Source organism: Equus quagga, unplaced genomic scaffold (assembly GCF_021613505.1).
Source record: "Equus quagga isolate Etosha38 unplaced genomic scaffold, UCLA_HA_Equagga_1.0 73442_RagTag, whole genome shotgun sequence".
Taxonomy (NCBI): Eukaryota; Metazoa; Chordata; class Mammalia; order Perissodactyla; family Equidae; genus Equus; species Equus quagga.
The window spans coordinates 6,790,200-6,817,246 of NW_025802777.1; the positions used below are offsets into that span (position 1 = coordinate 6,790,200).

A 27,047-nucleotide genomic window follows, 5' to 3' on the forward strand; every position below is an offset into this window, starting at 1 on the left:
GAAAGTCTGGGATAAAGTTGTTTTGGCTACAGAGTTAGGAACTTACAGGAAAGACTTGATCCTGTTTTAGTTCTTTTGTCTCAGGTGTGATGTGTTTTTTCTTTCTCTCTATGGGATGAGATGTGCATGATTGCTGATAAATGAGATGCCATTTCACCTTTACAGTTCCATCCACCAGTCAAGTTTCTGGCCCTAAGGTACATATTTAACCACAGGAGTTTGTTTTTATGATTTTATAAAATTCAATATTTATTAATTTGATGTTTTGTTTTATTTGACTAGTAGTTTTATTTACATGGGTGTAAAAGAGGTGTTAATTACTAATAAGAAGCAGCGGCAGCACTCCTTATGTATGGTTAACAAAATTAGAGTCATATTGATTCTAAGACCTAAGTTAACTTTTGTCTGGATGCTCTGTCCATCTCCTACTCATACCTGTCTAGAGAACTTATTATTACCAGCTCATCTACTAAGAACAGGAACCAAGGACCAACCTTTCATCTCCACCTGGTTTTGCCTGCAGTGCCTACATTCTTTCTCAAGTTTGTCGATATTTCGTCTGATCATGATTCTGGGAGTTGACTGGGGTCTGCTGGGTGGTTCTTCTGCTGCAAATGCTATTGCCTGGAGCTGCAATCATCTGTGGACTCGACCGGACTGGGACATCCAAGAAGGTTCACCCCCATAAGATAAGATCCCCGGGGCAGGACTGGTTGCACCCGAGCTTCCTCTGGGGGAGTACCCTGGAATTTAGAAGGCCCCGGGGGCTCTAGTCCTGAAAGCCAGGCCCTGGAAAGGGACAATTGGGAGGCAAAGCTGGAAGCCAGTTCCAAAGTGTTGCACGGCAGAGACATCTAGAAGACTGGGCTCACTGGAAGGCTGGATGGCCCAGCCGTTCTGTCTTTCTCCATGGAGTCCCAGGGTCCTGTTCTCTCTCATATGGCTTCTTCATGGACTCTCTTCATCAGGGTGCCTGCACTTCTCATGGGGCAGCTCAACCCCCTAGAAGTGTAAAAGCAGAATCTGCGAGGGCTTCTGAAGTCTTAGGCCTAGAACTGGAACAGCAGTATGCATCACTTCTGTCATATTCCCTTGGTTAAAACAGTCATGGGCCAACCCAGATTCAAGAGGAGGGGAGATAAATAACAGCCCTTATTGTGATGCGGAATGACAAAAGACTTGGAATCATCTTTGTTCTACCACACTAAACAAAATCTATGTTAGTGGCCTTGGGCTGTCATAACAAACACCACAAACTTGGTGGCTTGAAACAACCTAAATTTATTCTCTCACAGTTCTGGAGGCCAGAAGTCCCAAATTAAGGTGTCAGCAGGGCTGCACTCCCTCCAAAGACTCTAGAGAAGGATTCTCCTGGCCTCTTCCAGCTTCTGATGGCTCCAGACATTCCTTGGCTTGTGGCAGCATCGCTCCAATCTCTGCCTCTGTCTTCATGTGGCCTTCTTCCCTGTGTCTCTGCATCACTGATCTTCTTCCCTTTTCTGTTTTTCTGAATTTAGGGCCTACCTTAAATCCAGGATGATCTCACTCAAGATCCTTAATTTGATTACCTTTGAAAAGACCCTATTTCCAAATAACGTCATGTTCACAGGTACTGGGGATGAAGACTTGGTCATATCTTTTTGAGGGCCACAATCTAATCCATCCAGCAAGCGTAACTCTTCTCTATTCTGCTAAGAATATCTTGTATTCTCTGGATATGTGGCTTTGTATTTTAAATAGTTCTGGAAAATTTAGTCATTATTTTTAAAAATGCCACCTCTCTTCCTTTCTCTCCATATTTTCCTTCTGGGTTCCGAGTCATATATACACTAAACCAGGGCAATTTTTTTTCTATGAAAGAACAGAGAGAAAATATATTAGACTTTGGAGGCCATAGCGTCTCTGTCACAATTACTCAACTCTATTGTAGTTTGAAGGAAGCCCTTGGCAATACATAAACAAATGAGCATGGTAATGTTCCAATAAAACTTTATTTAAAAAAACAGGTGGCCAGCTGGATTTGGAACTCAGGCTATAGTTTGCCAACCTCTGTGCTAGACCTTTCATTCTTTTCTCCGTATCTTTTATACTTTTTCATATTTTTATCTCTTTTTCTCTGCTGTCGTCTGGATAAGCTCTTCAGATATATCTTCCAGTTCATTAATTCTCTCTTGAACACTCTTTAATACTCTCAAGTATAATCTACTGTTTAACTTATCCATTAGGTTTTTTTCTTCAACAATTACCTTATTAATTTTTAGAAGTTCTGTTTGTTTTTTCCCCAAGTCTACCAATTCATGCCCAATGGTGTCCTGTTGTTTATTCCTACATTATATGTGTGTCCTTTCTTCGCTGGATATTCTGTACTTCATAATTCTGCATGCCGTTGCTACAATAGAAACGTCTATGGTCCTTGGGTGACTTGCCTTCCCAAATATTTGTTGATTTTTGTTTGTGAGGTCATGCTTAATTTTAATTTGTGGCATTCCCTGCAAACTAACGTGGGGGACTTTCCCTCAAAGGGGGTCTATGTGTGCTTTTGCCAGTAGGTGGGAAGACCCATCTCTTCCATACCAGATCACCTCAGAATCCTTTAAAGACTTTTTTCTAGAGTAAGAATCTCAGGTTCGGGTCCCCCTTTGAGACCCTAGGTCGGAGCAGCCGCACCGCCTCCCTGTTGCCATATGTTCAGGCCAGTCCCTGCCACTCCGGTTCCTGGTTACTTGGCCCCGTCTCCCTGCCCTTCAGCCTCCTCCTGGGCATTCCTGCTCTAGTCCTTGGTGATTTCCACTCAGCTTCTGGTCACAGAAATCTTGTGCCCCCATCTGCCTCCTTTCCTCTCTATCCTTTCTCAGACTCAGCTTTTCTTTGTCTGTGTCTGTCTGTCTGTCTGTTTTGTGGCATCCCTGGAGACCTCTTCCACCTCCAGGAATGTGTCCTGACTGAGATCTGGTTGTGGAGCAAGCTAGCCCCGAAGCGCTTATTTTCCCATGGTCTGGAGACAGTTACTTTGTGACACTCAACTTTATATGGATGTATACACTTTGGCGACTTGTTGGGATGGGAACAAATGGGCTTAGGTACTGCCTCTTAGATCTCATCCTGCTCCTAAATGGAGCAGCTTTGGTGCCTGCCTCATGGGTTGATGTGAGGATTAAATGAGATGATCTGTGTGGAAGGCATATCTCTGGGCACAGCAAAGGCATTTCATATATTTAGTTCGCCAGTAAACTAGGATCACCGGGGACCTTCCTCCAGCATAGCCCGACTCAGCCTTGCCTTTGATGACTCTTCAGTCTCAGTGGTGGCTCCCTATCCCATCCAGTGGATTATCCTGCACTCCCACCATAACACTTGCTCTGAGAAAATACTGGGACAAATATATAAATAAAACCGTGCTTCAAGTGTGACCCCTTCCAGCAATATTAGAGTTTTGACCAGGGGCAAGTCCAAAGGAAGGAAACTCTAACTGTAGTATTTGGGACGTTGACCTAGTTGTTTTGCAGGCTCAGAGGGGAGGGATATTGGCATTCGGAGCCTTTTTGGCTCCCCTGAAATCACACTAAGTGTTCAGCCGCCACTTGCTTGATCTAACAATGGAGATGGGTACATTTGGAGAAATGCCTATCATTATTCACGAACATTATCATTATAACACGAACAGCTGAAAGAACATGATGCAAAATCCCCTTACATATGACCTCCTGCTGCAAAGAACAAACAACCTACTACACACTCACATCCATTTACATTGCTGAATGAGAGCTGTTCTTTGCTGAGTTATAATGAGGAGTGAGTTTTCCAAGGCTGTGATTTATGAGCCTTTCACAAATGGGTTTTAAATGGGGGCACTGACAGTTGCACTCCAGCTGTGGCTGGCTTGGGAGCCCTTTGGCCCCAAGGAGCCAAAATGAGCTGGTGGGAGGCAGGGGAGGGGCTGGCTGGGCAGATGGCATCACCACGAGCCAGGGGCACACAGCCAGCCCCGGCTCTTCCACTTGCGAGCTGTTCTGCTCAGCAATACTGGATTATTTGTTTTTGTTTCTCTCAAGGAAGAAATAACACATGTTGACATGAAGATTGAAGGTGGGATCTCTCCTGTGCCGCAGACGGCACCAGAAACGGAAACACTAGCTCTTTTCTGCCCGTGCTTCTCTCTCCACTGAACTGTTGGGTGGTGAAGTTAGTATTTCATTAGATTTTTTTCCTTTTCTCTCTCTCTGCTGTACATTCCAACTGGGAGCGTGAGGGTAGTATGGTAGGTTGAAAAGTGGTCCCCCACAGATGTGTCCACGTGCTAAACACCGGAACCTGCGAATGTGAACTTGTTTGGAAAAAGGACTTTGCAGATGTGATTAAGGAACTTGCGATGAGGAGATCAGCCTGGATGATCAAGTTAGGCCCTAAGTGCCATCACAAGCATCTTTATAAGAGCGGCAGAGGGAGATAAGGCAGGTGCACGCAGGAGAAGCCAGGGGAAGATGGAGGCAGGGGTTAGAGTGATGTGACCACAAGCCGAGGCATGCCAAGGAGTGCCAGTAGCTGCCAGAAGCTACAAGAGTCAAGGAAGGATCCTCCTGAGAGGCTGCGGAGGGAACGCAGCCCTGCGCATACCTTGATCTCAGACTTCGGCCTCCAGAACTCTGAGAGAATAAATTTCCGTTCTGTTAAACCCTCCAGTTTTTGGTAAATTTGTTACAGTAGCCTTTTTTGTTTTTCTTTTGTCCCTTCATTTGCTTACATATTCTCTTCCATCTTATTCAATTGCATATTCAACCTTGCTCCCTTTGGGTTCAAGATTTCTCTCCTGTTTCTGCATTTGATTAGCCATCATAAGAGAAATTCCCTTTAGTTTTCCAGCACACGGATAGAGAATTGGGAAGTAGGAGAAAAAGATTCTTTAGCAGACAAAATAGGCATCAGGGACAGTGTTCTTTTTGGACATGACAAGCAGAAGAAAAGACTTATTAGAGAGAAGAGAACTTAAGCAGTTTTCAAATTGAATTTTGTTGGATGAAGGATGGATCCATGTCATGCGTGTGTAACCCAAGTGGATCCAGTCTAACTCTGGGGCCCCCCTGGGCTCTCATGTTTGGTCCACAAAGCCAGATGAAGGAATGGCCTTTTCAGATGAAGCACAATGCAGGGGAGGGCAAGAAAGAAGGTGAAACATGCACCCAGCCCTGAATGGGGCCCGAGATGTCCCCTCCCCAGCCCAACGGGGTGTGGGTGAGGAGTGAGTATTTCTGGGTGCCTGGAGGGAGGTTTTCACAATGCCAGCCACCAGGTCCCTGAGGTGAGGGGCCCTGTAGGCATAGGCTGTGGGGTGGGTTGGAAGCCAGACCTGATCAGAACAGCGGTGGCGTTGTTGAGGGACATCAGCAATGCCAGGAAAGGGGGTGACCAGAGTGGGCAGACAGGAAGCAGAGGCTCCTGGTTAAACCTCGCCTCGGGCTTAAACCTGGAATTGATCTGAGAATCCCAAATTATCTGAAGAGTTACTTCAAAGTGAGTGTGTCTTAAACGGTAAATAGCTGGAATTTACCTTGACTTGGCAAGATTAATACATCCTGCCACCAGCAGAAACAGGGTCTTGAGAGCTAATTTAAGTTATAGAGAAAGGACAAGCTGCCTCCGCCTGCCCTGCTGCAAACTGAAGCGAGGTGTCTGTGGGGCTCATGTACTCACTGCACAAGCCTCCTGGCGCGCAGCCCTTCCCAGCAGCCCTGCCCCTGCTCCCTGCGGGCTGTCGGCTGGGTCTGAGACCAGCAGAGACAAGAGGAAGTCCTGCATGCTGAAGACTCAGGTTTTCACAGCAGTTCAGAGACAGCACTGTGGCAGGACTCATGGGGCGTCCACACAGCCACACGAAAAGTCCTGCATGGTGGCAGTGGTGGACAAGGATGGTGGCCATGGCCTTCGCAGAGGCTGGCTCCGTTGGATCCAGTGGGCAACAATTTTGTACCAATGAGGGCAAAAGTAAATACATATTGAGCACTTTTTCTCCTCCTTAATCTAGCGTTAATTGCATTGGGTACCCATGTAATTCAGACTTTGATAATACCAAAATGTGACTTTAACTTCAAATGACTAGGTAGTTTTCCAGAGCCATCAACCCATCGGGATGGGGTCCCCACTCCCCAGCTCTAACAGCTCTGGCCTAGGGGGCAGCTGGCTCCTTCCACAACTGAAAGAGCGCTAGCAGTTGATACGTTGAATCGTGGGGTCTTGAGACCCTCCATGGGGTCCTGGGGTCATTGCAAGGGCCCTGAGAATCGGCATGAGCTGATAATACTCACAAACACATCAGTGCCTCTGGTTTTCAAATGTGTGCAGATGGTGATGGAATTAAATACACGTTTATTTCAATGCCATTTGGGAATTCAGAGTTAACTTTTTGTCATGGTAAATTCTCTTAACCGATGAGTGCTACCTGTGTGACTTGTATCATATGAGTGTGTGACAGATGCTGTCAATGCCCCCTGTGTCCCTTCTGGGTGCTCTGGCTGACTTCCCCCTGCCTAAGGGCTCCTCAGCCCCAGTAGCCTTCAGGCCAGAAAAGCCAGGACATTTGCACCCCTCCCTGGCTGCCCTCAATTTCTGCCTGTCCAGAGCAGATGTATAAGGACCGCAGCTCCCTCGCCTGTTGCGTGGGATAATTCTGAGCTGCATGTTTTGCAAATGACCCCAAGTTGCCCTGTGGGATGAAGCCGAGTCGCCCACCATGAGAGCTGGCTTCACAGCACACCTTTTATTTTTCCCTCGTCACTCCTCTCCTTCCTTCCAGTGCTCTTGCAGCTTTGAAATAATAAACCATACGCCTGTAATCCCAGTCCCAGGATCTGCCTCCAGGAGAAGCCAAACTGGATAGACAGTGTCTGAGCAATTTCTTTTTTCTCCCTCTTTTTTTAAATTGAGGTGTAAATTACATATGGTAAAGTACACAAATATTAAGCAAACAACTCAATAAATATCTCTATTTGTGTGTCCCTTGTAATTACCACTCAGATCAAGCTACACGGCATTTCTAACATCCCAGCAGGCTCGCTCACTCATCCCACTGTCAGTAACATCCTGAAAAATAACTATTCTTCTCTCCTCTATCACCATGGATCTGCTCTCTCTGTTTTTGAGCTTCATATAAATGGAATCACTCAGTGTGTTCTCTTTGAGGGGAGGCTTCTTTTGTGCAACAGTGTGTCTGTGAGATGTTGTTGCCTGTAGAAATAGTTTCCTATTTTTTACTGCTACGTTATATTCCATTATCAGACAATTAAAAAAATTCTTTCAGCTCTTGGTGGACATTTGGGTTGTTTCCTGCTTCAGGCTATTGTGAATAAAGCTGCTATGAACCCTCTTGTGCACGTATTTTGATTCATACAAGCACTCGTGTCCTTTATGTATATGCCCAGGAGTGGAATTGCCAAGGCATAGACTATGCATAGTTTTTGCCTGAGTAGATGCTGCTACACGTGTTCCAACATAGTTGTAACAGTTTATTTCTCCCACAGCAATGTGAGAGTTCTAGTTGCTCCACTGTTTGACAACACTTGATATTTAAATTTTAGCCTTTAAATTTAGCCATTCTGGTAGCTCTTTGTGGAATAAAAAACTGGCCATTCCTAGAAATGTGACACAATCCCTGGCCGTCTTTAATTGCTCTGTGGTCTCGGAGAAGGAATGAACTCCCTGTCTCTCCATCAGGAAATGGGGGAGATTACACTTGGCAACTCTGTCTGGAGTGGCTGGTTCAAGCCCGATTAGCCTGTGGGGAAAGAAGCCTTGGTGACCTTTTTGACCATTGTGGTCTTCACAGCCTGTCCTTTTCCCAGATCTGCATGTGACCTTAAAGAGCCCTTCTTCCCAGCTGCACTTTTTGGTGGGCAGGACCATGGTTTAAACATCCCTTATCTTTCACAACATCCAGTACAATTTAGGGCACATGCAAGTGCTCCACAACCACTTGTTGGATCTGCCCTCTGGCTCACGGGGCTTAGGACAGAAGGGTCCCTTTCCAGGTGTCATCCAGGCTTCTCAGGTATCCTTGGCCTCCCCTGCTGAGGTGGGGTCAGCATTACTGCACCAGACAGGGTCCAGGCAGAAAAGCAGGACAGGGAGGGGTTATGAGAATAGAAGCTTGGAGGAGGGACCCATGAATTAGGGGCTCAGAGCCCCGAGGAGGGGTCCTTGTCTGCCAATGCTGTCACTTGGAGTGGGTACAATGAGGCTGGTCCTGGGAACGTGGAAGGGCAGGAAGCAACTGCTGCCGCCAGGGTGGAGGGCTGACGCAGTGCCATCAGGAACAGCAAACCGGAAGGAGCGAGCCCCCGGTCCCTCCTGGAGCCTTTCAGTCTCTTACTGGCAGAGCGTGACAGAGCCACGTGGCAAAGAAGCAGTGGAATCTGCAGAGCCCTGTCCCAGCTCCCAGAGCACAGGGTACAGGGCGGTTTAGCACTGAGAGAGAAAAACTTAATAACTAGCTCCATGAATGACCCAATTTCTACTGGGTCATTCACTGTTCTCACTTTCCTACACAGCCTCCAGGCCTTGCAAAGTCCTGGGGTGTGGCTGGGATTCCCGGAGGGGGATGCTGGACTTGTGTCCTCCCACTCTGGCCTCCTTGTGCCATCTGCAGCCCACAATCCACTAGAGGGAGGTGCTTCTTTACGCTGCCACTGCTGGTGCCCTCTATGAAGGTGGCCATGCCTGGGGCCGAGGGTGCCATCTTCAGATGTGGCACCCACCACTATCTTTGAGGAGACAGGAAGGATGCTCATTCCAAACAGGAGGCAGAGAATGCCTCTCCTGCCAGTCCTGACTGCAATTGTCCCTGAAGCTGTAGCAGTCAGCTTTTGTTACTGGTATGCTGTGGAAACAAACAGCCCCTAAAATGGTAGATGCTTGCAACAATAAAGGGTTTACTTCTTGTGCACCCTGTGTTCACTCTGCCCCGTGTTGTCCTCATCTGCGGGCCCAAGCTGACAATCCAGGCCCCAGCTTCCCTCCAGGACAAGCTGGTTCTGTGGCAGAAGGGAAGGAGCAAATGGCCTCACAAAGCAATAGCTCTTAAAGCTTCAGCTCATAAGTGTTACACATCACTTCTACTCACATTCCATTGGCCAAGCCCAATGTCAACGGGGCAGAGAGATATAATCCTCCCACAGCGAGGGCAGCAAATACTTTGAATAATAACACAATGAGGCTGCGCTGCCCACACTCAGAATCTCATAATCTCAACACACTTCTCCACTGGGACGCAAACCAGCCCAGAAGATTGGGAGAGGTAGTTCTCTGCTGGGTCCTCCACTCTCCTCATCTGTCTTCTGTTCCTTTCTCCTGCAAGCTCCTACACAAAGCCCCTCCCTCCCTCCGAGTGTAGGAAAGGCTCTCGTGCATTTTAACACGAGGAGATCAACGTGAGAAGAACAGCCAGCTCACCAGTTTGATAGGGGCCAAACTCTGAATTCCAGACTGCAAATTTAGGAATGCTGCTCCCCTCCAAGGCTGTGCCATACTTTGCAATGTCATTAGTTGGGGTGGGGTTATCTCCCTCTTCAGAGAACATGCTTTCCACTCGTCCTGCCCTCAGCTAGGTTCAGTGCCCCGAGTCTCTCTGGTTCAACTGGTCAGAGAGAAAACTTCTAACATTCTGAAGGGGTGGGCAGGGAGTGGACATTCTGAGAGAGGGTGAGTAGCACGCCATCCGGAGTGCAAAACAGTAAATGTGCACTGGAGGAGGGGAACTGCGGGTGCCAACCACTTCTGGACGATCTTTCAACCAGTCCTCCTGTTTTCAGCATGTCGTACTCCTCCTTCCGAAGTACCTGCTCTCGCCAACGCCTGAGCCTTTCTGTGGCTCTGTAGCACGGATAATTTGTTTCTGTCAACTTAACAGGCAAATTCACCAGTTATTTGACCCTCAGAACAAGTTTATTTGGGAATAGCCAGAAGAATTGCAATTCACGATGTGCATGCTATGGCGAACCATAGGCAGATCCAGAAAACAAAGGAGCGAACTGCTTTTAGAGAGAAAAAGGGGGAGTAGGGAGAGCTGTTCTAAAGGAAAGCCCATTGGAAGAAAGCAACAGTTCAGGGCAGCCACAGTTTCTCGTTAGCTCAGCTGTTGCCAGGTGGGGACAGAATCTTCCTTCAGGAGTGAAGTAGCTGTGCTTCCTGTCAGAGACGCAACCATCCTCTCTTCCTGTTTGGAATAATTGATGATGTTGATAGGGGTGTGAGAGCTCCCCCTACAGGCCTTCCCGACTCCAATTTAGTTAAGGTTTCTTTTATTAATTTCCACATTTCTTAATGGCCTCCTTCCCTCCACCTCCCTCCAACAGGTGGAGTTCATCTTTCTCCCTCCTGCTAAGTCAGATACAGTTTGTCCATTTAAGTTTTCACCTTTAAAATAATGTTAATTTCTCTTCTGATGCTTCTTCTCCTGACCTTTTGTTCTTTAGTGGGATTTGAGGAGAGTGCAGAGATAAACACGTGTGTGTTCCAGCCCCTAGGTTTACCCAGAAGTCCGTCTACAAGATCTCGATGTCTAGAATAGCCTGGACTGGTTCCTATATGGAGGAGGGCTGCCGCGGCAGGGAGCTCAAGGGCCAGGAGTGGGTCAGGGAGGGAGCAGTGGGAATCCTGGAGGGCCTCTGTTCTCCCTAGAGGCCAACCGAAGTGCTAAGGTGCACACTTACCTAAGTCACAACCACCTCATTTCACAGAGGCCCAGAGAACCAAAGTGATCCCCTGCACCCCACAGCTAGTCAGTAGCACCCGCAAAATGACAGGGCTGGGGACGTGGAAGAGTGAGGCGGGGGTGTGGCCAGGGCCAACAAGGACTGGGCGTGGCCAGGGAGAGTGAGGCGTGGGCGTGGTCAGAGAGATTGAGGTCTGGGCGTGGCCAGAGAGACAGGTCCGGGCGTACTCAAGCAGAACAAGTGGTTAAATTTTGTGTAATAGCACTGCCCTTCAGCTCTGGTGTATTTCCACTCATTCAATCGTTGCTGCAAGGTTTTGTTAATTAAATGGAGTTTATCAAATATAAAACAATATAATTTTCCTTTCTCTCTTCCAAGAATATGCCAAAATTGTAGTCTTACCCTTTTTTTGAATTTTAATATGCTAAAGCTCCCTCCTCTCTTCCTTCTCTAGTGTGTGTGTGTGTGTGTGTGTGTGCGCGCGCGCGCGTGTTTAAGGAAGAGAAAGGCTATTGATTCTGGAAAAAGTGTAACTAGACTCTGACACCGAAGTCCAAACTCCTGTGCTGCAGAAGATTGGGAGATGGTAGTTCTCTGCTGGGTCCTCCTTCTCATGTTCTTCCTCCAAAGGCCCCATCACCCCCTGCTTGGGCCCCCTTCTTTCTCACCCGCCCCTGGAAGTTCTCTCACTTTCTCTCTGGCCTCCCTGCCTTGGCACGTGTGGGTCTATCCTGGGAGCGCTCTTCCCTCTGCCCTCTGTCTTCGCTCCTCACGTCCGTCCGTCCTCCTGCAGCTTAGGAGCCGCTTCCTCCGGAGCATCCTGAGTCTGCAGACAAGGAGGCCGTCACTGCTGAGGCTCCCCTGGCCGTCCCGCCCCGCCCGTGCTTCCTGGCAGTGGTCCCACACTCTGTACTGACTCACCCCGAGAGCCTGAGCCCTGGGAAAGCAGGGACCAGTTTGCTCTAATCCCTGCGGTGTCCCTGGGCCATCGTAAGCACTGCCCAGTACTCGGGGAATGAACCGAAGAATGAAAAGGTAGAATTCATCATAGACACTCTACATTTCCTCAGTTTGAGTCCCACCTTTCAGATCATATTCAATTTCTCCTCTGTTTTTTTATTAAAAGTGTTATCATGGGGGCTGGGCCGGTGGCGCAGCAGTGAAGCTTGCACGTTCCGCTTCTCGGCGGCTCGGGGTTCGCTGGGTCGATCCCGGGTGCGGATGGTGGCACCGCTTGGCAAAAGCCATGCTGTGGTAGCCGTCCCACGTGTAAAGTAGAGGAAGATGGGCATGGATGTTAGCTCAGAGCCAGTCTTCCTCAGCAGAAAGAGGAGGATTGGCAGTAGTTAGCTCAGGGCTAATCTACCGCAAAAAAAAAAAAAAAAAAAAAAAGGGTTATGAGAATTTACTTGGGCTATTGTCATTTCTTTTCAGTTAGCTATTTTGGTATTTTAGCACAAAAATAACTCTTTGAGTGAAAGATGGGCAAAGCCATTAGGTAAAATTAGTTGGAGTAATTAAATGCAAATAGTTTTCCTGGGAAAACCAGGTTTTAAGAGCTGGTCAAGGGCGGCTCCGCTGGGGAGCCACCGCTCCTGGGGTTTGCTCCCCTCTGCTCTCTGCTTTTTCCTCGGCTCCTGGTGGTTCTCACTGGTAGCCGCTATTAGTGGCGGTGACACATTAATTGAACCTCACTGCTTCCAGGTGTGTGGCACACTCCGGGGTCACCAGTGCAGGGGGTTTCATGTGTATTCAATTACTGCTGGGAGATGAAGGAATGCAACATGTCATACGTTAAAGTGTCAATTACCACCCCTTACGGGGTTGCCTGCAAACTAAACCAATCAGCCCCCTTCCTGTGGAGTGGGTTCTGTTTGGGCTGCAAACACTAAATCGTGTGCGTGTTTCAGAGAAGCAGGGAGGAAACAGAGAACTGAGGGGGAAGGACAAAAAAGTTGGAAAATGTATCTTGAAAATTCAGGCGGTTGTTTCCATTTGTTTCAAGATTGGGCGATGGGGTGTTGTAGGGTATATGATTGGAGTCGTGAAGCCACCAAGAGCTGAAGAAATACCCTCGAGGATACAACCATCTGCTAGGGGCCCAGGGATGCTGATGAAGTATCTGTCATTATATATATCAGAGTTATTGTATGGGGCTAACCTATGACCTTTACTTTTTTTTTTTTTTTGAAGTGAGGAAGATTGGTCCTGAGCTAACATCTGTTACCAATGTTCCTGTTTTTCCTTGAGGAAGAGTGTCTCTGAGCCAACATCTGTGCCATTCTTCCTCTTATTTTTTTGTATGTGGGACACTGCCACAGCAGGGCTTGATGAGTGGTGAGTAGGTCTGCATCTGGGATCTGAACCCATGAAACCTGGGCAGTTGAAGCAGACGGCATGAACTTAATCACTATGCCACCGGGCTGGCCCCTACGACCTTTACATTTTAAATGTTTACATTTAGGATTTACATAAAGTGAAGAGATGTCTACTTACCTGCACGATGGCCCCAAGCATATAAAGCTAAAATTGTGATAATTTAACAACTGAAACATGAAATTAATTTAGGTAAGAAGAATTTAAAAAAAATAAGGTTTTCTGCCTGCTCTTGCTGTCATGAACTGTCACCAAGCCTTTTTCCCTTTGGATCCATTCCGACGAGCAGAGGCCACGACACCCCCTTGCTGCCCCAGGAGGCCCTCTTTCAGAGGGATTTTCTTTTCCTTCCTTCCTTTTTTTAAAGGGCATTTTTCTTAGAAGCCAAGGCTGGTTGTTATAATTAGTATTTATCATACCGTCTTCCTCCCCGAGACTCTCAGCAATCAATCATGTTTACCGTCCCTCAGCACAGCCCTGTATGGAATAAGTATTATCCTCCTTTCTCATGGCGACAAAGAGAGGGTTAACAGCCTTGTTCAAGGTCACCTGACAGATTGTTCCATATTAGAAACCACGGTTGCTTAAGCTCCACTATTGCTTGGACAAACAAACCGTGTTTTTATTCTCCATTCCTTCACTGGGGTGCTGGTAACGCTCTTCTTTCTGTTGACCTTTGAGTCCATTCATCCGTCAGCAAATACTTGTTAAAGACCTACTTCCAAATGTGTTAATTGTAGGACTAAGATTCTTTGGTTGAAAGAATACAGATCGAATTTCCAACCTCAAAACCACACTCAACTCGTATGTCTAAGAAAAGTGGTCTTTGTTGGTGCCGTTTAACTTACTGCCCATTTCTCTTCCTTTCCCCTCTTTCTGCGTCTCTTCTTCTAGTCCTTCCCTTCTCAAGGCCTCTTGCTCACTCATGCTGTTTTCTCCGCCAGAATTTGGACACTGACTGTCGAATACCTTGAACTGTATGAAACCACCGAAATTCAACCATTTTTGGCTTCCAAAATTGCCAATTTCCTATGGTTCACCTTAATACGAGGCTGCTACAGAGGTGTGGGACTTCTGCAGTTATGATCAAATTGCACCATATCTGGAAAAGGATTTTGAAAACGGTGTGATGCTGCATGTCTAAGGTGTATGTTACTGTTTTTATTACTGAAGTAATGATCTATTTGCTTCTGGATTTAGTTGATAATTTACCCATGAAAGCTCTCCATTAGGATCTTTTAAAAGGAGCCCCGTTCTTCCCTCTTTTTATGGGATGGTCAAGAAGGAACACAGCTGGACTTGTGCCCACATGAACTCTTCCACTGTCAAAAATAAGACAGGATCCTTGTTGTGGCTCAGCCTACTTCGGAGAGAGAGAGAGCAGGTAAGCCTATTGGGGGGGAGCCTTCTGCCTGCCACACTCACTCACCTATATTTGGCCATATTTTCATCATTACGTGAGAACAAAACTCTTTTCTATGTGACCACATCTTGACTAATTGTTTTAAAATAACACAAGGCAAAGAAGAGAAAACGTTTTGATGCTCTGTCCTTGATTGAGTTTTCTAGGCTGACTTTGAGCCAGAAGACTCAGCCCCAGACACAAAGGGGCTGGAAGTAGGGTTTTCTGGACTGTTCTGCTGGGGCTGCACAGAGCCCAGTGAGGTGAGCTGTCACATGGTACCCACAGCCTGTTGCCGCAGCTTTTCTGATGTCTTGGGCTCCAAGGGGCCAGCTAGCCTTACCACATGTCATAGTCAGTTTAACTGTTATAACAAAATATCAGAGACTGGGTGGCTTACACAACAGAAATTTATTTCTCGCTGTGCTGGAGGCTAGAAATGCTGACCAGTTGGGTTCCTGGTGAGAGCCCATTTCCTGGTTTATAGACAGGGTCCTTACAATGCAGAAAGAGAGAAGGGAAGCTCCCTTGTGACTCTTCTTAAAAGGGCACTAGTCCCATTCATGAGGGCTCCACTCTCATGACCAAATTACCCCCCAAAGTCCCCACTTCCAAATACCATCACACGGGGGATTAGAATGCCAATATGTGAATTTTGGGGGGACACAAACATTCAGTTCACAGCACCATGTTAACCAGGCATTTAATGGAATCTACTGAGTGGACTTATGAACAATCCTGGCCTCTGTCTTGTATACGGTGTCAATTCAGAAGCCTTTTCCCCTGTTCTTTAACTTGTGCATCTTTTAAATGGTCTGTGTTGGTCCAGTTTTCCTAGAAAACGGAGCTTGAGACAAGGATTGAGTGCTAATGATTTATTTGGGAAGTGCAGTCCCAGGGCATGAGAAAGGGGAACTGAGGCAAGGAGGATGGGAAGCAACGCAGAGAGCCACGAACACAGAGCTAGTTGCTTGGGAGATGTACTCATCAGCTCCAGGGGATGTCTCTGTGTCCAAGAGTAGACCTTTGGAGGGAGAAAGAGAGAAGACATTTATTTCTCTGGCGTCGTCTAAGCTTCTGCTTTCCCTTAGCCCAAGTCTACCCCTTGGGGAGTTAACTCTCCTGTCCTATCAGTTGTCCCATCCAGCTCCTTCCAGGCCAGGCCCTGTGGTGTGGAGTTCATCCTTCTTTGGTGAGTCCATAGGGGTCAGGAAGAGCCAGAGACTCTGGGCGTGGAGGTGGTTGACCTCAGGCAGTAGAACCTCATGGGCCCAATGAAGCTGGTCTGCCACTGAGGCTGAGCAAGCAGCTAGCGGGCCCAGGAGGAAGGTGAGGCTGAGAGAATCTGAGAGGCACATGAGGTGTATCCAATGCACAAGCCCATTCACATATTGATTAATAAATAGTAATTAATTCCTCCTAGGCTTGGGGCCTACAAGGACAAATCACACCAGGGCATCAATTACACACGTCCTCAGGGGTTCCAGCCTGGCATCGGATATACACCCAAGAGCACAGATAAAGTGCCACGGGGTCCAGGTGAGGAGGAATATTTGTTTAAAAGAGTGTTGGCAACATTCACAAATTTACAATTGCTTATTAGCTTTATGAGTTTGAAGGCTTAGCTGCTGGAACCATCAAGGTTTTATTTAACCTGATTTTAAGTAACCAAAATAAAGGCATTTCTACATTTTAATTCCTCAGTCACTGACTCAACAGAGATTTGCTGAGAACTTACTATGGCCTGGCAACGTGCTCTGGGTTTTCATAACTGTCTCATTCAGTAATCCCCATGGCCCTGTGGAGGAAGTTTATGACCCCTGTGTTAGACAGGTTAGGTAACTGGCCCAAGGTCACACAGCTTTCAGGCGGCAAAGCTGTGATTTTTTCCCCCGGTTTCTGACTTCAAGTCCACTGCTGATTTACTGGCTATAAGCTGTGAGGAAGTACCCATGGGTACAGTGATGCCCACTCGGTAACCAAGCCATTTAGCGAGGTGTATTGAGTTAGGGTCTGTGACCCAAGCATCACTAGCAGTGAGCCCCAGGTGCTCACAGGCCTCCGTGGCACACAGGTGATCCAAGAACAGATGGTTTAAAATCTAAACCAGTTCTGGCCTGCATCTGAGGGCTTTTTTTTTTTTTTTTTTTTTTTTTAATAAAGTAGATTCACTTTCTTCCTTAGGTTTTGTTTGAAGTAGTGTTAAATAGGACTGGCATGTTGGGATTTGGCAGCCCGGGTTTGCTTGATCGAGATGACAAGAGGGTGAAGGTGAGTGTCACGTGGAGGGCCGTGTGGGTTGGGAAAGCTTGCTGGCTCCACAGAGCTGGACAAGGACAAGCTCCAACGTGACGAGGCAGGATGAGCTTGGAGCAGTTGCCAGTGAGGTCTGTACTACGACCTGGAGGCTGCCTGGGGATGGAGAAAGGAGCTGGTTGCAGGATTCTTAAGACACCAAGAGCCACTACAGGGAAGAGAGATGTCCACAATACCGGTGCAAAGCTGAGTCCCCACCTGGAGTTGAATAGAGACAAGTAGGGGTTCAGAGAATTTAGGTATGGTTTGAAGACCTCCGTTTGAAATATTGTCTTGGCTTGAACGCCTCTTGGCTTCTAGAGTCAGGAGACAAGTCTGAATATGGGTCAAAATGCACAAAACAGGAAACCCTTATACGGATAATCAAGAGAGATCAAGTTTGCGTAGGAGTCTCCAGTGCTTGGTGGTTTGTGAAAGCAACCCAACGCGAGAAGTCAAAGCGTTTGCATCACGCACTTCATCGCTTTTTTAAAGACCTGGTATTTCTGTTGGCTAATCCTTATCAGATTCAATCCTGGTATTGCCTCAGGCACAGGGGCGAGTGTAATATCAACCACAGCGTTAAGAGCAAGGGGTTCCAGCCCAGTCCATCAGAGTGCATTTGGAATGTCATTTCTGAATTATCCGAGTCTTCCAGGAGCTTGGGCAGAAAAGGGGGATGGAACTGAGGGAGAAGCTCGTTACACCACTTTATCCCCTACCCTGGGGATAACCCAAGCCCAGAACCCTGGATTTCATTTAAGACTTGCTTCTTCTCTTTCTTGCTTCCCCAGAAGGTGCTGTGGGCACGTCTCCATCGCCCCAGGCTGGCTTGAGATCAAGCCTGGAGTCAGGAAACCCCTCCTTTCTGAGTCACAGAGGGCTTTCCTTGGAGCCCCCTTCCCCTTGACAAATAAAACCAGGGCATGCAGATCATTACGCCGCACATTATTAGGCAAAATTGGATTAATTAACCTTGTCTGGCCTCTCAGCTTGGGAAACAGAAAAAAAGAGGTCTCGTTCAAACGCAGCATTTTGAAAATGTCAGCCATGACTTGGTGATAAATATTTATAAATATATATGCCACATATCAACAGGGTGGCCAGTGTATTTTTACATGTAAGTACACAAAGGCACTCTGTTGTTAACACGCATTCAAAGCAGCAGCCTTGAAAGGGCCATTATGGCTTGTACTATGAATGTTTATTAAGAATAATATGCAAAACGGGGCTCCATCTGAATGAGCCCATTGATGGGATATCAGAGCAGCCAGGGCTGGGATGGCGGATGGTCAGGAATGATAGTAATGTTCCTAACAGGACGCGGCCCGGCCCGAGAGAGTGGTGTGATGTGTCCGCAGCCCTGGCCACTTCTGGTTGTGGGTGTTTGTTCTGGAAATGTTGACTTAGGGCTTGAACAAGTCCTTAAACCATGGACCTCAGGCCATGAGTCACGGAGCCATGTAAAGGATTTTCCGCCTTGAATTGAGCTCCAAGTAGTAATTAGAGTTTTAGATGTGAGTCTCAAATAAATCCTTCCTCCTCCCGATCCTCTGAGCAGGAAACATTTCCTGGGGATTTTCCCACATCAGTCCTTTCCCAGCCTCTCCTCTGCTTTTCTTAATAGAGACCCTTTCAGGTTAACTCTCTCTGGGTATCTCAGATCCCTTCCTTGTTTTGGGGGACTTTTCATTCATTTATTCAACCAACATTTATTGAGTGCCTACTCTATGCCCGACATACACCTAATGCTGGGGCTGCAGTGAGGGATAAGATAGACATGGTTCTTGCTCGTCCTTCTTGGAGGAGACACAAAAAAACAAGTCGGCAAAGAACAAGGATGACTTCAGAGAGGGATGTGCCACCAAGAGTCAAGGAGGTCCATGTTAGGAAGGGTTTTGGTTGGGGGTGAGGGGAGCTGTTTCAGGATGGGAAGTCCAGGAGGTGTCTCTAAGAGTGACAGGTGGGTTAAGAGCTGGCTGGCATGAAGGAGCCAGCCTTCCACCACCATGTGAACATCTGAGGCTGGAAGAGCCTCGCAGGCAGAAGGAGGATCAAGGGCAGATGGCCAACGAGCTGTTAACATGGTGTGTTCAAGGATCAGAAAGGTAGGAAGGTTGGCACAGAAGAAGCCAGAGAGCAGGCACCAGAGGACTCCCACCCTGGACATTAGTCTCTGGAAGCTAAAAATGGCTGCTGGAATGCTGGCTTCTCTTAACCTGTAGTTGCCTGTGCCTCCATCGTTATGAATACTTGGGGAAGCCAGGAGATATTTTTGAAGTGGTTGATTCAAAATCACCCTTGCTGATTGGTTCACTTAGAAACATCCTGGGAAAAAACCATGGTCCACGGATTTCGGGTATTTTCCCCAACTCTGTATTTGGGTTTGAGCTTGCTCCATCTGCCATGACATTTTTCATCATGGAGCTTGATAGATCCCTCTTTATTTGATCCCAGTTCACCTGGAGGCCTCCAAGGTGACTTATTTCCCCTTAGACACTCCTTGGCTCACTTATCACTCAGCATGGTTGAAAGATAAAATTTAAAGTCTCAACTTTATTTATTATTCGAGGAATAGTTGACATCAGGATCAATACATCTGGACAGAAGCTATTAACATTTTAATGAGTTACTCAGTAATATTCCAAAGATGTGTCAATGAGTCATGGCCCCTTTGATTAAGGATGACTTCGAAAACTACTGTAAATATATATAAGAAAGGCTCAGAGAGAGGACCTGTCAGCCATCAATCCTAAGAAGAGGGAGGATTCATGAATAAAGAAGCTCACAAGGTGACTGTCCCTGGGCTATACAGTTTACTGTAAGAGACATAACCTTTTAAAATGCCATTGGTCTCCACTAAATGACAAACAAAGATGTCTACCTTTATCAATTGTCGGGTGCGTGTGTTGGGGGGGTTGGAGTGGTGATGCTGCGGATGAAGCGGAGAAGAAATGTCTGTGCATCTTTCTTTCAGATTCATGTGCCATCAGTGAGATGAGAAATAAAGCTTTGGAGGGGAAAACAAAGCCAGAGAAAGGGAAAATGATTGGAAAAGAGGAGACTGGGCAGCTCTGAAAAGAGGGGGCGGGCATGACAGAGGCCAACAGAAGGTCCTGTGCCCATATGGTTCCAGTCAGTGTGTTGAATGCTTTGGCACAGAGACCCTTTTGAGTTCCCCCTCTCTCCTCTTTCATCCAACTCCCTAAAACTTCCTAGACAGGTACTCTGGAGGTCTCCCTGATCTGACCGGGCTCTAGACGGCTGTGGTATAAAGCCCACCTCTCCCAGGGAAGGCAGGTAGTGATATTTGATGCTGCCATTGGCCTATCCTTGGGACTGTGGTCTCTGGAAGGTGAACTTAATTCTGTGATTGTGCCAAAAGGAAGAGGCCCGCTCATGTGTGCACTCAGGGTGAGGGCATACCACAAGACCCAGCTTATCTTCTAGGGCATACCCGGAACCCATGGTTGGCTCTTGGGCTAGACTGGGACTTGGCAGAAGTGGGAGACTGAGGGAGTTAATAGGGACTTACTGGTTTTCATCACCCTGTGGAGTTTCCAGTGATGAGCATTGACTCATGAACCAGAGTGTGGGAGATGGTGGACTTCAGCAGCTTGCAGCTCGGGCTAGGAAAAGAAGTTGGTAAGTGGGGATGAGGCAGGGTTGAGGGTGAATTAAGGAAAGCATCCAAAAATATTAACGCAGTTCTGTGTGCGAAGGAGGAGGTGGGGGTAGGACGGGGAATGGTTGCAGTAAATTAACCAGGGTGCTGTGTCTTCACAACACGGAGTCTGTGAATGCCAATGACATTTAAGTCAGAATTGATCCAGTGTTTTCCATCGACTTTGCCATTTTGCTTTCATTCTTCCCTACCAGAAATAGGCAGACTGTGAAGTCAGAACAACCCAAGCAGTCCCAGCACACCTATTTGGTAGCTGGGGATTCGCTTCTCTGGATCACACAGGCTCAGCATTTGTAAGGTGTGACCGTAATACTGGTGCGACCCTACAGAATTATAATGAAAATCAAATGAGATAATGCCTACAAAGCATTTACTACAGTCTGGTGCATGGTGTATAATTGCTGTCTAGGACGGCAGTCTGGATGGTTGCTAACAACAGTGACATCAGGCTGTTCTTATCTCTTAGTTGATGAGGGCAAACCCATTAGCCAAATGGGAAAGGGAAAGCTGGGTGGCACCTGTAATATTCATCATATTGTCTTTCAAATAGCTGGAGAACAATAGGGCTGGCAGGCAACCTAACCGTTGCTCCTCATTTTCTCTGAGATGACGGGTCACGGGTGCATTTTCTCCGTTATTCTGAATGTTGACAATATTTTATTGAGTGCGTACAATGAACGTCTGGTTTTGGCAACATGGTAGACCAGGCTGACATGGAACAGCCCTGGACATAAATGCCTATAAAAGCTGGATAACTAAAACATTTGAAAAGTCATAGCTGAAAGAAAGGGAAAATCCCAGAGTTAGAAACAGAGGAACTGGAAGCCAGAAGGAAAGGACACCGTCTGTCACTAACGTCGGAGCACCCAGGGTGGAGTCTCACCTGATCTAGGTCTTAGCACTTGGTTTTAACACCCACCTAAGGACAGGGGACCTGGAAGTGAGACCTCCTGCATGAAGTTAAGACCCCTCCTAAGACAACGCCCTCTGTAAATGGAAGACTCAGAGGCCAAGAAAGGTGTTTTTCCATCCAAGGCTCTGAGTGGAGGAAAAAAAAGTTATCCTATGAGAAATTAAAACTTTAAGCCCAAGCCAGATGCCATTTATAATGTCACTTTACCTCAGTGGTGTGGTAATTCTTAATCTGAGAATTTATGGAACAGATGGCAAAGGATTCCCTCAGAAGAACAATTTCCAGATGAAGATAAGCTCATGACAACTCTAGGACTGGAGAGGAAACATCATGAGCACAGGTCGGCTGCAGAGCCAGCAAGGAGAAGGGTCCATCAAGCGCCCGCCATTGTGCCCAGAGCTGGGGAGAATGTGAGCTGCACAGGGTTCAGGAGGCTCTGGAACCTGGAAGATGGATCTAAAATAATGGCCCATCACAGTCCACTCTGTAGTTATTTATGAATTTTCTTTCTGACCAAAAAGGATGACAGTCATATATAACTTTCAAGACACAAACTTTATGAGAGGTGCTGAGGTCTCCCCAAAAGGTTCACCAGCATAGGGGACATCTGTGGCTTTAACCTGCTCAGCATTCTTTCTCCTTGCCTCTTGAGAATAGCCACCGCCTTGTTTTGGTTCTGGAGAGACTGCCAATCACATACCCTACTCCTGGGCACCGTTATGGACACAGGATACCTACTTGGTCAATCCTAATACCCCAGCCCCTGGCCACAGAGAGTGACCCAGACGTGGGCATGTGACCCAGGCCAGGGCACCAGAGTTCTTTCCTGGGGCTTTATGGAGGAATGCTGGAAAGAGTGAGGCTCTTTCTGTCCTTCAGGTTTGCTGAGATGGAATAGCATAAGGCTGGAGCTGTCTGTGGCTATTCCTCACCCCTCTCCCACCCCCACCCACCCCAACCACATGCAAAGAGACCATCTGCAGTAATGACAGGGAGAGCTGACATTTATGGAGCAATTACTAGGTGCCAGGAGCTGTTCTGAGTGTTTAAAAGACTATCTCAATTAATCTTCACGTCAGTCTCATGGGATAGATTATTACCTGCAGTTTGCAGATGGGGAAGCTGAGGCACAGAGAGGTTAAGTAAATTTCCCTAAGACCACACAGCTATAAGTTACGGGATCTGAACTTGAACAGCAATAGTTCGACTTCAAAGAGAAGCAGGAGCATGAGAGACGCAGATGGACGGATGGATGGAGGGATGGATGGACGGATGGATGGATGGATGAGTAGTTAGCCAGATAGATACATAGGAGATCTGGTGATAACATGTAGGTGTCTGGAATCTTTGAAGCTAGCTCTGCTCTAGGAATTCCCAATTTCCCATGCAACCGAGTTTCCTCTTTTGTATAGCTTAGCTTGAGTTGTTGGAGCTGGCTTTCTTTGTTGTGTGTCCAACACACTTTTCCATTGCCCTTCTAGTAGCAGCACTTGCTGTTCCTCTGGGAACCATCCCCTTTTCCCTGTGGTTTCTGACAGAGCTGTCAATCAAGGTGCCTCACCCTCTCCCAGCCATATGATTGGAGCACATGACCCAGATCTGGCCAATCAGAGTATCCTGTCTCCTGGCACAGCGATTGGTTCGGCGATGGACATGTGACTGAAGCTGAGTCCATCAGTGTCCCTTGGGAATTTCATTTTGCAGAGAATGGGGGAGACTAACACTTTCTATTGGACTTGCTGTGCCAGGTGCATGGGTACTGGGGCTACTGGTCAACTCCAGGTCATGGGCTGTGCTGTTTCTCACAGCTGACTTCTTCATTGGGATGTCCCGCAGTTGTCTCATGCGCAGCCTAGTCCAAGCTTGACTCAGTAGCTCCTCTCCAAACCTGTCCTATCTCGCCATTTAGGGGTGGAAGTCCGGGCTTAGAACACAGACATGAATCCATCCAATTTTAGATACTCTTCCTAGAACTTGGGGCTCCTTCACTCAGGATGGGGCTTGGATATCTAGAATTTTCTTGTATATCAACCTTCCCGCCACCCCTCATGGCCTCACCAGTGTCACGGGCCTGAGACCTGTGCAGCCCCACGGGGCCCTGTGCTTATAAGGCCCTGTGCTTGGTTTAAAGTTATTCTGTTGCCATCTTGGAATTCTTAACAATTTTTGAATAAGGCTCCCCTCATTGTCAGTTAGCACTGGGCCCTGCCAATTATGGAGCCTCTCTTCCCCTTCAAATTTTCTTCCGTTTCTGGAGGGAAAAGCAGCAAAATGGACTTCTCTTGGCTTTCTCCGCCTTTCTTTGACTTGCCTGAGCCTCTGGCAGAGGTGCTGTCAAGCCAAAAGGGAGTGAAGAGAGGGGAAGGGAAAGGAAGCAAGAGCCCTGAATTAATCCCAGATTGGGTAGGTCTGCTTTGGGAATAATTGAAGGTAGACAGTCAGTGGTCCCTCATCTGACACGGGGGCGTGAGCAATGAGCTTCTTTGGGGTGAGTTAGAGCAGGAGCCTGTGGTGCAGCAGTGAGGGAAAGCGGGGTCCCCAGTGGAACCTGTGATTTTGCTCCTCACCAAATGCCGTCAGCCCCATGCCCGCCTGGGAAGTGATGCCAGCCTCAGAGGACACGACTTCCTACTCGAGGCTCACTCTGGAAATGGCAGAAATGAAAAACCTGATTGACAAAGACAACTTTCAGCCAATAGCTTGTTTCTACAAATTGCAATTAAGCAGCCACTGGCACTTCCAAATAAACACAGTACCAGTTTCCATCTCTGTGCGGCTTTATTTAATGCCTTATGACATCTGACAGCCCATATCACTCCTCAAGCACCCACACAAGAAATTGTATGTCATTCAACCCCTAACGCAGATGTGGATGTCAATGGGCAGAGTGTGGTTCCTAAGGAGGCTGTTGTTATGGTCACATCTACTAAAGGGACACCAGACGTGTGTCAGGAACACAGGCTGGGCGAGAACACCCGAAAACTAGATGTCCTTCTGTAAACATCCCCATTTCTGGACTGATGATGTTTCCTCTAGATCCAAATGTTCTGAAATTGTGCCATTTTCCCCTCTCAAGCAAATTATTCTTCTCAAGGCTTTTCAAGGTCTGACTCTACTGCAGATAGAGCGCTAGAAGCTGGGCGCCCTACACCAGATGTTACTCCCCTTCTTTAAAAAAAATTAATATCAAAATCCAGGAATGTGTCCTGTGTGTTATTGGAAAGGAGTTTTTTTTACTAAGGCATGAGTACAACTTATAAGAGAAATCCGGGGGACGTTAAAAGGTTAAACTCATGGCCTCTTTTCAGGTTGCAAGTAATGAGTGAGTGTGTGTTTGTTGAGATGAAATTCATGTAACATAAATTTAACCATTTTAAAATGAAAAATTCAGTGGCATTGAGGACATTCACAATGTTGTGCAGCCACACCCCTAGCTAGTTCCGAAACACTTCTATCACCCCAAAAGGAAATCCATGAAGCAGTATTCCCCCTTCCCCTCTCCTCCCAGCCCCTGGCAACCACAGTCTGCTGTCCATCTCTATGGATTTGCCTATTCTGGATATTTCGTGTAAGTGCAATCATACAACATGTGGTCTCTTGTGTCTGGCTTCTTTTACTCAGCATAGTAGCTTCAAAGTTCATCCACGTTGTAACGTGTATCAGAGCTTCATTCCTTTTTTATGACTGAGTAATATTCCACTCTGTGTATACGGAGTGTATGTGGTTTCTTTTTCAAGAAGTTGCTTTGACTCTGTTGCCTTGGTTTTCTGTGATCAAGATGTCTTTTTGCCACTGTCTTATGCCTGATTTTGTACACACGGCCAAGGGTGGCTCCCTGGTTGGGAAGTAATTAAACGCCACTGTAAAAGTGCCTTCCACCTACACTCTGGAACCGCAACGGGGCAGAGCAAGCTTGCCAAGACACTTCTGCAGCAGCACTCGAAGAGCGGGTTTGGAACAAGAGTAAAATTGTGCTGCCAGTGAGGCTTATGATGGAGGCATTTTGAGCCTGTGGGTCATCCCTGGCTATGAATGGAGTTTTGACCTTACAGAGTTAAGAAAACAGTCAGTAAAGAAGTAAATTTGGGGCAGGTTAGGGGAAAGGTAATTCAGTTAGCGTTCTTGGGGTGTGCTCCTAAAATAAACTATTTGGGGAGCTCTCTCGCTGGTGTGGAATTACATAAATAAACAGAGTCTCTCAGTGGAAAGGAGGGTCCCTCACTTCGGACTGCTTGCAAGGCTGTTATTAATCCGTTCTTTCACTTTCAATGAAATCCACTATTTCACGTTGACAATGAAGGATTTTACTCAACTTTTCCTGCTTGAAATTTCCTTCATGAGCCTTCTCCTTTCCCATTACCTCCCCTCCTATTGTGCGTGGCTGACGGCATTTCCTGTGCCCCTTAGATGCTATCAGATAACATTCGAGCAGGAACTGTTTCCAACATTGATAAGGTCTGAAAGCTGAGCCCCTCTGTCCTCTCAGGGTTGATGAGATGGTCACTAAAGTCTGTTTAGTGTTTTTCTTTTTTTCCGACCAAAAAGCATAAATGTGCCTTTGAGATGAAGACAGACGATTTCTTGAGTGAAATGGGGTTTTATAAATGGGAATGTTTGTTTATGGGTTCGAAACATTGAAAAACAATACTGTACTGACCCTCAAGAGAAAAATGAGTTGTTTTTCCTCCCTAATGATGTGTTTGAGATGGTTGTTGGAGAAACTAATGATGGAGGTTTTTTTTTTAATGCTTCCTACCGGGCTTGTCAAGAGCTGACTGTCTCTTTCTCTCCCTCTTTCTCTCTTGTTCTCACTCACACACACACCGTTTAAAATCTTTATTGAATCTTTGCTCTGTGAAAAGACTCTGAGACTATTAAGTAGCCCCAAATAAATATGATTCATGACTTGTCCCCTCCCGGAGGGCAGGGGCTGTGGTTCCTTGGCGCCCAGCACAGGTCCTGGTACACAGGAGGTGGTTAGTAAATGCTGACAGAGTAATGAACACTACTTCTTGCTTGGCTGTGTCTGTATTGTCCTGGTCCTGGCAGGCTGGGTACTCACTCTGTAAGCCTTTCACATCTGCTGCACATGGGGATGGCGAGAGTGGACATTCTCAACCTGAGCAGCAGCAGGGTCTGCCAGCCGGGGAAGGGAAGGGTCAAGCAGATGGCAGTCGGTCTGGCAAGGCTCAGCAGCCCAGCGGGGCGTAAGGAGCCCCACGTTGCCTTCTGTAACCCGCTACGGGCCCTTCCCTGTGAGGACGACAGAGAACAAAGCAGAGGAGTCCGTAGGACAAAGTCAGTTCTTTGCAATGGCAAAGCCAAAATGGAAAAAAGAAAATGCAACTAGTCCCAGTGTGACAAGTGGTGTTCCGATGGGAATTCCCGTGGACGGCTTCACAAGAGCGGGAAAAGGCTGATTCCCGGAGCCCCCGGGAGGGAGGGGCCCTCATCCACTCTCTTCTCCATTTCGCCCCAGATCAGAGGCCAGGTCCAGGCTCTGGAATTTTCTGGAGCCCTGAGGGCAGAGGCTGGGTGGCCAGCTGTGAGCATCCCCAGACGGTCCCCTGCTTCCCGGGACACGGCATCAAGGGGGCGGATGCTCTTTGCAGCGTCAGAGCGCATTTCAGAGGGAACAGAGTTAATGCACAGCAGTCGAGGAGAAGGTTTTCAAAG

General features: G+C 47.2%; 1 protein-coding gene across 1 annotated transcript in view; it reads left to right on the forward strand.

Annotated features, from left to right (window-relative positions):
- LOC124234385 (translation initiation factor IF-2-like) overlaps window positions 1–27,047 on the forward strand; it is a 61,664-nt gene that overhangs the window by 20,582 nt on the left and 14,035 nt on the right. The gene's annotated exons all lie outside the window — the stretch shown is intronic.